This window comes from Cryptotermes secundus, unplaced genomic scaffold (genome assembly GCF_002891405.2).
Source record: "Cryptotermes secundus unplaced genomic scaffold, Csec_1.0 scaffold300, whole genome shotgun sequence".
NCBI lineage: Eukaryota > Metazoa > Arthropoda > Insecta > Blattodea > Kalotermitidae > Cryptotermes > Cryptotermes secundus.
Window position 1 is genome coordinate 416,207 of NW_019731220.1, and position 15,720 is coordinate 431,926.

Here is a 15,720-nt window from a genome sequence, read left to right on the forward strand (position 1 = left end):
TCATTGATTTGATCATTTACAAGTTGTTGTTGTTATTATTAAAGTTATTATTATTATTATTATTATTTATTGTCATTCTCCTTATTATTGAAATCCATGAAGCAGAATATCGATACCTCTTGAGAAGCTAATAGTCGCATAGTCAATAAATCCTTCATCTTCTATGGAACCAGAGAATTCATTGTATCCGTAGCGTAATCACTATTCTGAATGAGCTACCCTGGCTAATACGTCATAATAAATATGTAAAAGGTCTACAGTTTAAATAGAATCCTCAAAATACACAATAATTAATCAATGAAGGCAAATTTATTTCCTTTTATGTAAAGATAAATGCATAAAAGTACATTCAGGTGCTGTCTAGTTTGAAGTTTGTTAGGTCATCTCGCCGGAGCACGGCGCTACAATCGCCTGTCAATCAAGTGACCCTGCAGTAGAAACAAGACAATATCGGCGCCCGTTCAACTTTACTGCCCGCGTTCCTCTTCCGTCTGGGACGTCATCAATGTCCTCATCCTTTCTCAACACCGCCATTATACGAAGGACCTTTCACTTGAAGTCTGTGAGACATCGGGCCCCTATACAAGCCCTATTTCAAGAGGCAATCACTGTAAATACTGCAGCCCACTGAGTGATCCGACATGACCAAAGAAGAACGCCTTCAGAAGTGCATAGCTTCCTTTTGTTCAGTTATTTCGAAAACCGTTAAAACTTACAGATAAGAAATGTATTGAAATAGGATGGGGTGGTGTGGACTGAATTCATCTGACTCGTGACAGGGACCAGTGGTAGGTTCTTGTGAACACGGTAATGAACTATCGGGTACCATAATGTTTTAGGAAATTCTTGAGTAGCTGAGGGACTGGTGGCTTTCTCAAAAAGGTCTCAGCTTCATGCAGTTAGACGGTTATTAGACATAAAATGTGCGATTAATTCTTCCGTGTAACTATTGTCAGAAATATTTTTCACTTCCATAAATACCAATTTAGAGAGTTAACGCTATGTCAACTTGCTCAGCAGTTGTCGCCGATTGCAAACCCATGGTCGCCCATGTGGGACTTGTGGTGAATGAAGTAGCACTGGCGTTCATTTTTATCCAAGTACATCGGTTTCCCCTACCATTTATGATTCCGACATTACTCCATGGTCATCTATCAACGAGAGTACAGTGGGCAACCAGTGGCTCTGGTACCAATGACTCGCTCTCTCCTCGCTCATCCTGCTAGCTAAAGTGAATTAAATCCTATTCCGCTCTACAGTTGTTTAATTTTCGTCCTTAAAAATCTGACGTCACATTGAAAGGAAAGGCATCTACGTATGTTAAAAGTTTGACGTTCACACACACACTTATTTTGATAAGAAGAGTAATTGGAGTTGAGTTAAAATTATGTAACATCAATTAAATCCAAGTAAAAATATAAAGTTGTGCCCGAATTTAATTAATGAAGCACTATGCAATAAAGTCATATGGAGGAGTGGAAGCATAGCTTCACCATTCTTGACCTCGGCACTAGATAGAAGTGAGCGGTCAGCTTCACTCCTCAGCCGCTTAAACCCCCGAGGAAATTATCCCCGGCACCCGTTGGATAGGAGGCTGGGTAAGCCCCAGAGCCAGTATGGATGCTGTGCGGAAGAGAACAATCTTGCCGGGAATCAAACCCGGGCCGTCCAGCCCATCGCTATATCGACTGAGTTATCCCGGCTCCCAATTAAATCCAGGCAAGCAATAGCACATGTTGAATTCGCGGCAATAACTAAGAAGAATACCGTCGTCTGGGGGTGTTGGAGTGTAAGCCAAGAACGCAAACCAGCAAGCAGAGGGAGCAACGCGAGAAAAGCATATAAATATCGAACTGGAGCCAGGAGAAGAGAAATTGGTGATGGCCTTGAAAAGGGCAGTAAGTAATAAAGTGGGGAGGCGTCGGAAGGAGGGAGAAAATCTTGCTAATTGAAGAAAGCAGTCTTCTGGGATTTGGCACCGTGTATATGTGGTGTTAACCGACGTTAACGGAGGAACGTATCGCCTCCATCTTCAGGGTAGAAGAAAATATATAAGAAATCTGCAAGCTAAGAGACCGTGAGAACCGGTAAAAGCAGAGCGGTTCTCACGGTCTCTTAGCTTGTAGATTTCTTATATATTTTCTTCTACCCTGAAGATGGAGGCGATACGTTCCTCCGAAACGTCGGTTAACACCACATATACACGGTGCCAAATCCCAGAAGACTGCTTTCTTCATAGTCACCGCCGTGAAAGCCTCAAATCTTACATCTTGCTAATTGTTTGCTTGGCTTACTTTCCGCCCCCTGAAGTTAGTGGCAGTAAGTTCCACCGAAACATCTTTAGCACCGTCCTGAAGTTAGTACTCTTAATATAACAATAATTTCATATTGATAAAGTATTTCTTCCTCTACAATTTGTGTTTACAAAATATTCCAAAATTAGGGTCAGGGATGCCAATATGAACTTTTTTTTATACAAAGAATAAACATGTTTCCAATGCATCATAGTTTATATTTTGTCTCATAGATGGCTACACTTGATTTAGAACACATCACGTTAATGACAGTGACTGGAAAAGAGAGATTTCGTGGCGTTTGCTTCCTTCACAGCAGGCTGCCTCCATGGGCTCCGTATTACAAGACCTGAAGGAGGGGAAGCCCCGCAGGAAGCCGGGGAAAAGAGGGGAAGAGTACTCCGTCACTAGCGAAGTTATCACTCACAGCTTCCGCCACTGCTTGATACGGGTTAGCCACTGCGATTGCGCGCTGAGAGTTGGCGCTGTGGAGCGGTCCGACGGGGTACTTAATGATGTCACCATAGAATTGCGGGATTGCGAAAGATGCTTGAGCCACAACTGCCAGGATGGCGAAAAATACGACGACCTGCGGAAAGTAACATAAGACTGCAATTTATACACAGAATACAAAAAATACTTGTGTATAAATAAATATCATTATACGAGAAATGAGCTGACCATATTACTTTGAAACTCTTCTTGGCTTAGAATTCGGTATCTCGTCCCGATATTACGTAAACACTGAAGGGATTTCGATTAAATTTGGTATCTTTGGTTTCATATTGAATTTCATAGAAAAAAAAATTATTTCCCAGGTTTTGAGATTCTCGCAACAATGGTTATGAAGATTTCTAACTTCCGGAATATAACACCATGTAGTTCGTTAAAAATTAACTGACGTTTCGAAAGAAAATATCATCCCTATCTTCGGAATCGAAGAATGTGTAAAGAAAGATACCAGAATGAAACAAATATCATGCTAAGCTACACGCTCCACCGAAAAGTCGGTTGATGTGTTATATCCAATAAACTACGTAGAACTCTTAATTTAAATTCCGTTACAACAAAATTTTAAGTACAAAAAAAGGGTATTTCCCGTTAAACATTTCGTTACACATACTGACTTCTTACGGTGAGGAGTTGTTAAGCCCCAAGCCAAACCCTCACAACTGGAGCATCACCCCTTGTCGGATTTCCGTAACTACTCATTCAGTATATTCATCTCCAAAGGCAACCTGAGGACGCCCCATGCCGTGGCGATAAGGGGCCCACCTGATGTGGCTTGTAATAAAATGATATACGAGTGGAATGGAAAATAATTTGTCAGTACTAACTAACTAACAAACTGCAAGGAGCCAAATCCTTATTGGGGAAGTATCAACTGCTTAGGTAATCAAGAAATTCCCCGCCTTATATTTCCGCAAGTCTTACAGTAAAGGTAAACTTGTCTCTGTGTCATTAAGACATGGGGGGAGTGGAGATATAGCTCCAACGATCTTGATTTCGGCACTAAGTGGAGGTGAATGGTCAACTTCACGCCTCGCCCTCCTTACCCCCAGTACCCATTGGATAGGAGGCTGGTTGAGCCCTAGAGCCCTTCTGAAAGATATGAAAAAAGAGAAAATTTTGCCTTCTGTGGGAACCGAACCCCGGCCGTCCATCCCGTAGCTCGTCTATACACCACTAAAAAAATTTTTTTAATTCGTTTAGTGGGGGGTGGAGTCCAACTGGGTCCACTCGGCACGGCGGCCACTGATTGGCCTATTGTAGCCTGCCCCGGGTGATTATGATGATGGAGAATTTGGTGGAATGAAGATTGGCAAGGGAAACCGAAATACTCGGAGAAAACCTGCCCCAACGCTTCTTTGTCCACCACAAATCCCACTTTACCAGCCCCGGGATCGAACCAGGGCCGCCGCGGTGGAAATCCAGCGACTAACCGTTTGAGCTATGGCGCGGCCTTATATACCACTAAGTCTTACAATTTTTATGATAATTAACGAAAAGTCATTTTATTCTGTGTTATTTCATAACTTGAGTGTTAGACCGAATTCGGTGTAATATTATACCGGAAGTTCCTGTTCTTGAATACGTTTTCAAGTTTCATAACGATCTGTGTAATAGACGCGATATTTTACATATGAGTCTAAATACGCATGCGCAAGCGCCAGAATTCATACGCTACGTATATATATTTCTTAAAGTTTTAAATGATCACCCTGTATTTTAAAGTACTTACTTTGGTTGCCATTCTGAGAAGAAAGGTAGTAGTGGGTACTTGAAGCGGCTGAAATGCTGGAAGATGAGTGATGCTTATTCGAGGTTTGAGGATGCATTTATACTGAAAACTGAAGTCCGGATGCATCACCATGTTTAGGGTAAACAGCACGTTTGTGCATGATCAGAAGATGGTCTTGTATCAAGGCGCATGTGTTTCTCGCTATGTTATGTTTAACATAACAAAACACGAGCTATTATAGTATCTAGTCACATTTCAAGGAATATCAGTAAACTTGGCCAAGAACTACTTTGTCACGCGAGAGCATACATCGCTGTGTAGCAGTATGAACTCTGCTTTTGAGTCTCGATTTCAAATGTTCTACAGGAAATCAACTGTTTTATCGGCATCACTTACGTCGTCATGAAATAAACAGGTCGTAATGTTATGTTGCATAATGAGGAGCTTCATGTATACAAATTATATATATTTACGACAATGAAATCAGTGAGGTTGAGACGGAGAGGGAATATAGTGAACATGGGGGAGGAAATAAGTGGATACAGAATTTTAGTAGGAGCACCTGAAGGAAGGAAATCACTACGAAAACTTAGGTTTAGATAAGATGATAATACAATATAATGTGGACGGCCAGAGCGTTGCTAGGTCCGTTACCGCGATACGCGCACCCAACAATGGAACGAGATTATGAAACCCGCTTCTATGCAACGGCTCGTTAAGCAGACTTCCGCACAGGTGCAATGACGTCACACTCCAACAGTACTAGTTATCACGTCACTTGTCTTCGGTGTTGTCCGTGCGGTGCCTATATAACGAAGACCTCGTTTAAGCTTAATTTAGTGACAGCCCGTGTGGAGGCGGGGTCGAATACCTCCACCGTGACCCTGCGAGTCGTAAGAGGCGACGAAAAGGGAAGTCTCAAATCTGAGACAGTAAAATATGGTCTCGAGTCCCAAGGGACTCAGACCCTAGAAAGGCTGCACTGGCAAGGGCCAGCAGCACATACAAAAGGCAGACCCGTCGTCTCGTCAGAGAGGGCGCCCCACAAAAACAAGACCGTAAGTGTGAAAGGTAATAAATACCTGGTATGGGGCTCGACACCAAGACTTATTGACTGACTGACTGACTGACTGACCGTCACTCGCAATGTGACTTGGACTTGGGCTTAATTCAGTCAAGTAACTAGACTGCCGTTGTAGCGGAAGTTACTAGAAATAGGGCATAATTTTCTGTAATGGGCCTCGACTGACAGAGGCCCTGTATATATTTTATATACATTTATTACCTTGTTTAACATGTAAAATGTAAATATCTTTTACATTATGACGAATGACTTACTATTGCAGGCAATGACTCTGAGAAAAGACAGACCCGTCCTATCGTCAGAGAGGGCCCCCACACAGAAACAAGACCGTAACTGTCAAACAGTAATACATATCTGGTCATGAGCCCCAGATGGGGCTCGACACCGTCAGTCGCAATATGGCTTTGAATTAGCCTTAAGTTAGTGGAGAGCCCAGGAGAGTTTAGCAGTTGGGAGCACAAGAACGAGAATGGGGCGTGTCCTTTTTATTGCTAGTGGGGTGGGACTAAGTCCCTTGCACTGCGGCCACTTCTGGCCTGTTGTACCAGCCCCCAGATGATAGATGAGGGTGATTGTGGAGTAATTGGTGGAATGAAGATTGGCAGGGGAAACCGAAGTACTCGGAGAAAACGTGACCCAGCGCCACTTTGTCCACCACAAATCCTACTTGACCAGACCCGGGATCGGGAAGACAGCGACTAAGCGCTTGAGCTTTGGCGCGGCCCTAACGAGAGCTTACTGTACATCTTAGATACTTTCACTTGTTTGTTCAGATGCGTGTGTCTTATCAGTTGACTGACTACACGGTCACGTTATCAGAACACAATGATTGATATGGGTATCAGGAAGCCTGTGACAACAGTTCATACTGCGCTGTAAGCACTTTTACAACAGTACGTTCCGCCATTTTTGCTTCGCCGGTTTGTGTAATTGCACATAAAGTAACTACAGGACAGTTCACACGTAACACTTCTATGGTGCAATAGGTTCTCCGCATATTCGCGATCTAATCACAAGCCTGAAATTGATCTAAATAATATTCAAATATTCTGATCCTCCCCCTCGTTGTTGTCTCCACCTTATCGTGGTGAGGGGGTTTGAGTATGCCAAGGACCCTGAGAGCTGTACCACCGGTAGTGTAGCTACTGGCAGGGCCTCCCTTGCTGGACAGGTCAAAGGGTAGGCATCAGACGAAGAGAGACACCAAAAACCAAAAACTGATGCCGGAAGCAGCGTCATCAGCAGCGACTTGAAGCACAGAGCAAATGATGCTCGAGATGGTTCAAGTTCGTATAGCAACAGGCGTGACCAGAGTGGTTTGAACGGCTGTTGTACTGCGATGTGGAAAGCAAATGGAAAAACTACCACATTATCACTTTTCCTGGATAGTCTCTTTCCAAAAACAGAGATACCATGTATGCGAGATGTTTTCTCTGGAGACAAAACAAACCGGAGGGGCGGATAGAAGTGACCAGAAGACGAGGAAGAAGACGTAAGAAGATGCTGGATGACCTTGGGGCCAGAAGAGGATATTTTTATTTGAAGGAGAAAGCTCGAGATCGCATTAAGTGGAGGAACTGTTTTGGAAGAGACTGTGGACCTGTCGTCTGACAGATTACTGATGAATGAATGAATTCTGATCCTACCTCGCAGAAAACACACAGCCTCGATCCGTTAATGCTATTTACGGATATAATCCATGGAGTTAGTTAATTAGTTAAAAGAATCTTAGGGAAATAAGCTGAGGCTGGGAGGTGGATGGAACTGGCTCAGGATCGTGTCCAATGGCAGGACACGATTAGCGGTGTTGAACTTTAGACATAATATAAGTCCATCAATAATATAACTATTTCTATCACTAATCCTCTTCGCGACACGTTTCGACCTCAAACGGCCATCATCAGGTGTCTCAGCTATGCTAAAACTGCTCCACTGTACAGTGCCCACTTCTTCACATCACTTATAACTGCGATACTCATGATTTAAAATCTTGGATGTTGTAATCGATAACTTAATTAACATTAGTTAAAATTCTATACACTGTAATTTACTTTAAACTGAATTAATTAAACATTTTCCGTTAAAATTTTGTAAAATCCTTTTTTACACCTCTACTAGGGGCGCCGGTGGACAAGTGGACGACGCCCCTAGTAGAGGTTTAAAAAAGTATTATATAAAATTTTAACTGAAAAATTTTAATGAATTCAGTTTATAATAAATTACAGTGTATGGTATTTTAACTAATGTTAACTAAGTGTCGAACCGCCTCTGTGGTCTAGTGATCAGAGTTCCTGGCTACAGATTCAGAGGTCCCGGGTTCGATTCCGGCGCTACCAGATTTTCTGAGAAGTAATGTGTCTGAAACGGGGGCCACTCAGCCTCGTGAGGATAATTGAGGGGCTATTTCGAGGAAATGGCTGCTCTGGTCTAGAACACCGAGATTAAAGGCCGTGGAGATCCGTTGCGCTGACCACGCGACATCCTCTATCCGCTAAAAGTTGGCACTAACTTCGTCGACAAGCGGCGGTCGCTCGGTCGGTATAGTTCGCTTGTGGACTAAAGCTACAGAGTTCTTTTAACGAAGTATCGATTATAATATCAAATATTTTAAATCATTGCTGTTATATGTGATGTGAAGTGGATATTCTATACAGTGGAAGTTTTAGCATAGCTGAGATACCTGATGATGGCCGTTTGAGGCCGAAACATGTTGTGAAGGGAAGGAATGACAGATATAGTTGCGTTATTCACGGAAATATATTGTGTATAAAGATATATTAATGTAAAAGAATGTTTAAATACAATATAGCGGTGCTGTACTTGCGATTCTTACAAGATATGAATTGCACACTCTAGAAAAAAGCTTTTGTGAACCAAGTTAGGTTAGGTTTGTACGAACTCTGTGCTCAGTCATGACAATACATTTTATTCAACATTTCTTACAGATGTCACTGACACCTTGGAACTAGAGCCTCATTTACCGCTGTGAAGTTTACACTCGGAAGAACCTGAAATGCGGAGGCCATCAAAATGTAACTTTTATTAAAGGAGGATAATGGCGGGAGGATGGACTGTATATCACGTTTAGTGCTGCCATCTAGGGGCAACTCGTGACAGGTCAGGTCAGCTGCACCGTGAAGTTGAAGCATTGACACAAGTGAGTTGAGGACAAAAGTGACATGGGTAATCTTAACGCTGAGACGAATACGCATGGCTTCAAGTTCGTTAATTTCACTTAGTGGTAATAAGGGGAGATACGGTTGCGTGATATGATGCTTATCTTTATATACAACAACACTGTTACGGCGCTGCGTGACACGATAGGAATACTATGCGCCGATAGTGAGCAGAACGAGCTGGTAGGTGGATCTGCCAGTAATAGTCCCTCTGTCGTCATCTGTCGGCGTATTAATGGAAAATGCTTACTTACAATTACACATTTTTGAACCCCCATATTTTCATATCGGCAACGCTCTATGTTTATATCCGAGAAGTTTTTTAAATTGATCTAATCCTTCCAGCCGCACTAGGCTTTACTCAGCCTCTAACAGTAATGAGTACCAGGAATTAGTTTAATAATTTTCCTGGGGAGTAAAGCGCGGCCGGTGCGTAAGGCTGACAACCTTACCGCCATCTTTGAGCCGATTGTCTAGATAATGTGGGACCCTCAACGTCTCACAACCCTATGGCCTTCACGGCCTGGTACAGGGATAGCTTTACTTTACTTACTCGATGAAATATTTTCGTACATGGTAAAGTAAATTCGTTTCCATTTTTCATTATACAACCACCCCGACATGAAGACGTATTGAGGAGTGGAGATATAGCTCCAGACGTTCTTAACTTAGGATATTAGGTGGAGGTGATCGGTCACAGGCTCTTTACCCCTGGGAAAGAGCGCCATATACCCAATGGATAACAGTTTTGTTCGGCTGCAGAGCCTGTCCGGACACTGTGGAGAGGAGATGAACTCCTAGCTCCTACCAGGAATCAAACCCTGTTTTCTAGGCCATCCAGCCCCTAGCATAATCATTATACCAACTGAGCTGTACCGGTTTCTGCCCATTGTGGTCACGTTAAGGTCATAATTACGTCACAGATGCTTAAAAATCATCAACTCTTTACTGAATAGTGCTTTGCATCACTCACGCCCTCTATATCTGCCTCCATACGTTTAATAGGAATGAAATTCCTTACAGAAGAGAATCCGTCTTGTCCTTCCTTCACACATTTACTTCAGTGTAAATACGGTGTAAAAGAACTGATAAATGTCGAAATGGAGGGACTTCAAACTCATCCGTCAACTTTCAAAAGGCGTGACACAGGCAACAATAAAGCGTTGTGCATAACAACGCAGGAACCAGTCCCCGTGTCCAATGTGATGGATATTAGAGTTGGCCTAGTCTGTTATAAACATATGCAGATATCCAACATTAGGAGGGGCTTAGCTTCGAGGGTACACGATGAATACAAAGTGACCATGCACGATAGCTCATCTTGACACGTGTAAGTAGCCAACAGTTTTTTATTTGTTCACACTCGGTTACAGCTGAATTACTCGTACTTGCAGTCCATGCAACTTATAAAGAAAATGTACCACTGTATGAAATGGCTTGTAAGAAAAATTCCCTTTAAATTTTTCATTTTACTTATATATTCATTCACATCTTGAAAGGCGTTAAACGGTGAAGTATTTATCAAATGAAATTATTCTCGGCTTCACAGCCGTGGACAGCATTAAATAATATTTATTTTTGTTGATCCTTGACCTTTATATTCGTCAGACATAAACATTTCCCTCGACTGTATTCCCTCGTTAGAGTTTTGTGAACACTGACAGCCACAAAGGTTATGCTGGCGGTAGCAAAGCTCCTGGTAGGATCCTCATGGCCAGACTAGAGGAGAGGTAGATTATATCTAAAACTTTTTTTATGTTGCGTCATCATCATACAATGACGTAGATTGTTACGTCATCATTATAATGAGGGGGACGAAATTGCCCTAGCGAGATCTTATTGAACTGGAATTGTCTTCGGTTAAGTTGCCTACGGAAAGTATGGCATACCTTCACAGATATTTTAGATAAAGTAAAAAAAGGAAAGTTTTCCTTGTGCTTAAGTAATTAAACACCACGCCATGAAGGCGTATGGGGGGAGTGGATGTATATATCCACACTTTCTTGGTTTCGGCACTAGTTTTAGGTTAGTGGTCAACTTCACGTCCCTACGGATTTACCGCCTGTACCCATTCGACAGGAGTCTGGGCGGGCCTCAGAGCCGGTCTGGACGACATGGAGAAGAGAAAATTCTCGAGATATATTGTAGATAAGTAAAAAAAGTTAAAGTTATCCCTGTAACAGGCCGTGGAGGCCCATAGAATTCTGAGACGTCGAGGCTGCCACATTTTCTAGACAATCGGTTCACAGGTGGCGGTGAGGTTGTTAGCCTTAGGCGCCGGCCGCCATTTACCCCCAGGAAGATTCCCGGTACTCATTTATGTTAGAGGCTGAGCCGACTCCAGGGCCATAATGCAGTTAAAGGGATTAGGCGAATTGAAAAATCCAATAACATCATCGGGAATCGAACCTGCGGCCTTCTGACTTCTAGCATAGTCTCAAGAATATACACAGAATACAATCAGTACAAAATAAAATAGATGAATGGAGACCACATCAACCTTGCTAGAGTGCCTTATAGAAGAACACCGAAACTGATTCTACAATATGAATTGAAGGAAGACGAGATCCAGGAAGATCTTATAAATGATGGAACGAGTATGTGAAGTCGGAACCCCGTGACCTGATTAAAAACAAGAAGTACAAATATTAACTTATACATCACAGTGATTCCCAGCCTTCTCCGTAGACCGGCAACCAATCTCTCCCATGTTATACAGTACAGAAAACAGTTGTAAATATATTGTTTGTTTTTTGTTGCTCATAGGCCCTATTTTAAAACACATTATTTTCTTCTTCACTTCTCTGTCGTAACTGAACTCCTCGACGCTTAAGGTTTAAATTAGCATCTGACAACACTGCTACATTCTTCCATCCACGTAAGCGCTTGTAACGTTTTACGAAGTCGGGACCAGGGATCACTAAATCGCTCAGAGGAAAATAAATGTTCACAAAGAAGCTAGGGGACTTCCCTCACGTACAGTCGATAGAATTATGCTGAAATGCGATACAATGCTGTGCAGTAGAGACATCTAGCGGATAAAAGCCGTGTCAGTGCAATTACCCTCTCTTGTGTTATGATTTATATGGACGGTTTTTGCATATCGGGTTGCACTCAGTTTGAACTAGTTCTGCACCGACAATGACCATCACTGGTAACCCACTTCATACCAACCGGGAGTCAAAGCCGCATCTTCTGCTGGCAGGGAACTCTGGAAAGAAACTTCGTTCTTTCTGTTTTGTTGGGCTCTTCCCTGATTCTATCTGGATCGACACTGTAGAAAGTAAATGAATGGTCAGCTTTACGCTCCGGCCGCTCTATCTGCGGTACCCGTTGTATAGGAGGCTGGGTGGGCCCGAGAGCTATTGTGTGGACTTTATGGAGAAGAGAAAATCTCTTGCCCTTACCAGAAATCGAACCCAGACTACTCGGTCGTCCAGCCCCTACCCTGTTTATTATACCGACTTCCTATTTAAATTAATCACAATTAAACCCCTCTGCTGTAAAGGCCGGGTCACGCGGTACCGTAGTTAATTGAGGAACGTCGCGGGTTTCATTCCCTGCGAGGTGATCGGATTTTTTCAATTTGCCTAATCCTTCCAGCCGTACTATGGCCCGGGGGTGGTCTCAGCCTCTAACAGAAATGAGTACCAGGAATCTTCCTGGGGGTAAAGGGCGGCTGGCATTTAAGGCTGACAGCCTCACCGGCATCTATGAGCAGATTGTCTAGAAAATGTGAGAACCTCAACATCTCACAACCCTATGGGCCTCCATGACCTGTTACAGGGATAGCTTTAACTTTACTGAAAAGGCCGTCAATATACCTTTCCAAATTATACCAGGAGGATGGAGGCAGTAGGTTCCTCCGAAACGTTGTTGACGATGTACCAGAATACACAGCGTCATATTGTAGAAAATAGTAATTTTCAGAGACATTGTGACACAGCTCGGAGCTGAATTCATAGGTCCTGCGACCGGTCGTCTCGACACAGGTTTTTGTTGTTTTCCTCTGTCTTCTAGCAAATGCTGAGATGGTTCCAAGCTTCTCCTGCAGCCCTCCCAGTCTGAATTAATAAAAGTTAAGCCACTTTGCTGTAAAGGCCACAAAATTTCCTTTCCAAAATGTGAAAATTTATTATTAACTTATAAAATCAAAATTCCGTGGCCCCTGTCTCAGGCCGCCACTTTTAACTACTCTATAGTATTCACGCTTATAGTGACATCATCAGAAGGACAAGCGGGCGAAACCTGGGAACCTTCTAGCAAAATGCTGATCTATCTCCGTCCCCACAATAAAGTGTCTCTCTCTTCTTCCATGATCTTTCAGTTCACATATTCGTCTATTATTGCTTCTTACGTCTCTCCGTGTTTCTGATTCAAAATATTAATTATCTACGCCCTTTTCTTCGTCATGAGGCGCACGCGCTAGCGCAGTTGGTTGAGGCACAATGCTACAAGCTGGAAAGTCGCGGGTTCAAGTCCCGATGAGGTCATTGGATTTTTTTCAATTGACCTAATCCTTCGAGCCAAAGTATGGCCCTGGGGTCGACTCAGCCTTTAACAGAAATGAGTACCAGGAATATTCTTGGGGGGTAAAGGGCGGCCGGTACGAAAGGCTGACAACCTTACCGGCATCTATGAGCAGATTGTCTAGAAAATGTGGGAACCTCAACGTCTCACAACCCTATGGGCCTCCATGGCCTGTTACAGGAATAGCTTTACTTTTACTTTTACTTCGTGATGCGGAAAGCGGGGATAGCTCAGTCGGTATAGCGACTGGCTCCGAGCTTCACGGCCGAGGGGTCTGAGTTTGAGTGCCGGTAGGGGCAAGATTTTTGTCTTCTTCACGTCTTCTAGACCGGTTTTGGGGCCCACCCAACCTTCTATCCAATAGGTACCGGGTGTTAAGAGGCCGGGGCATGAAGCTGACCATTGAACTCCAACTAATGCCGAGGTCAAGAATACGTGGATCTGTACATCCACTCCCCCATACGTGTTTATGGTGTAGATCTTAATTAATTAAACACAGGGACAATTTTACCTCCTTCTTTCACTTTTACCTCGTGATGTGGAGAAAATGGGAGTAACAAGCGTCAGGAAAAAAAAAAGAACGTTTATCGGGCTAAATTTGTAAACAAGTGTCACGGAATCCGTTCCGTCAAATTAACACGATTTGAACTGTTCCCTGTCTACAAACTGGACTTGCCGCGTGTTTGTGTCGAAGTGTGATTTTCCTCACACGTCACACGGTACTTGCGTGTCTCAAGATTATCCGTGACGTAAGAACGTGGGCATCGGCCCCCTGCCGAGTCGCGGAGAAAGCCAAGTGACAGGTCTAAGAGCTCAAAAAAGAAAAGAGATTCTATTTTTGTTGATGTCCTGTATTGAAGGTAGTGTGCGTTCCGGGGAGCATTGTATACGAGACAACATCTGGACGGGAATCAAACAACAATAAGACTTGCTCAAAAGCATCCAAGAACAAGTTCAAATGGATTTCCTTCTGCAGTGTATCGGTTCAATTTTCATTTTTAATATTGTTAAAAATTGTAATACCAATGTTTAATTTTAAGTAGGGGGCCAGAAGTAGCGTAGTTGGTTGAGGCACTATGCTATAAGCCGCAAGGTCGCGGGTTCGATTCTCGATGAGGTCATTAGATTTTTCAGTTGGCCTAATCCTTCCAGCCGCACTATGACCCTAGGTTCAACTCAACCTCTAACAGAAATGAGTACCAGGAATTTTCATGGGGATAAAGCGCGGCCGGCCGGCGCGTAAGCCTGACAACCTCACCGCCATCTGTGAGCCGATTTTCTAGAAAATGTGGGATCCTCGACGTCTCACATCTTTATGGGCCTTTACAGGGATAGCTGAAGGACCCCACACACACCCAAGTTTAACCAACAAATTCCATATTACAATTGTAATTTATGTAACACGTCACCAGTTGTGTCCCTCAAGATCACCTGATGATGGCCTGTATGGGCCGAAATATGTTGTGGATCGAACAATAAAAGAACACATTTGTTTGTGTGACGACACTACCTATATTGCTAACAAGAAGTTTCCTATCCAATGGGTACTGAATGCTGTTTCCCCGGGGGTAAAGTGGACGGGGCGTGAAGCTGACCACTCACCGTCATCTAGTGCCGAAGTCAAGAATAGTGCAACTATACCGTATGTCCAAAAAGTAACCGACTTTATTTTTTTCCGCTGTAAGTAATGGCCAAAGGTTGGGGAAACTGAGGGTAGTGGTAGAAAGGACTTTTATGCGCATGCGTGATTATCTCCATTACCTCTTCCTGGGCATTTGCTTAGTTATTTAATCACAGGAACATAACCTTTAACTTATGAAGCGATGAGGAGTACTAATTACAACACACTAAAGTATTCCATGTAGTCATGTGTGCTTGTATTGGTGTATAAGTGAACCAGTGTAGCTCAGTCAGTATAGTGACTAGGTCGTGTATGGAAGACCGAGGACCTTCGATGGAATTCCCGACAAAGGCAAGAGATTTTTCTTGTCTCCACAGCGCACAGATCAGTTCGTGGGGCCCACCCAGCCCCCTATTCAGTGGGTGAAGCTAACCCCTCACTTCCATTAATTGTCAAAGTTAATTATGCATGGAGCTACACCTCCACTCCTCTTTAAGTCTTCAAGAAGTGATGCTTAATTAAGCACAGGGACAACTTTATCGTTGCTTTAAGTAATTTGTACAATGAGGAACTTCATAATTTGCACTCTACGCCAAATATTATTAAATTTATCAAATTATGATGGATGAGATGGACTGCACAAATAGCACGCATGGGAGCTATGTGAAATGTATACAAAATATTGATCGAAAAATGTAGATGTAGAAACCACTTAGAAGACACAAACGCGCAATGAAGGATAACATTAATATGGATTTTAGGGTGACTGGATG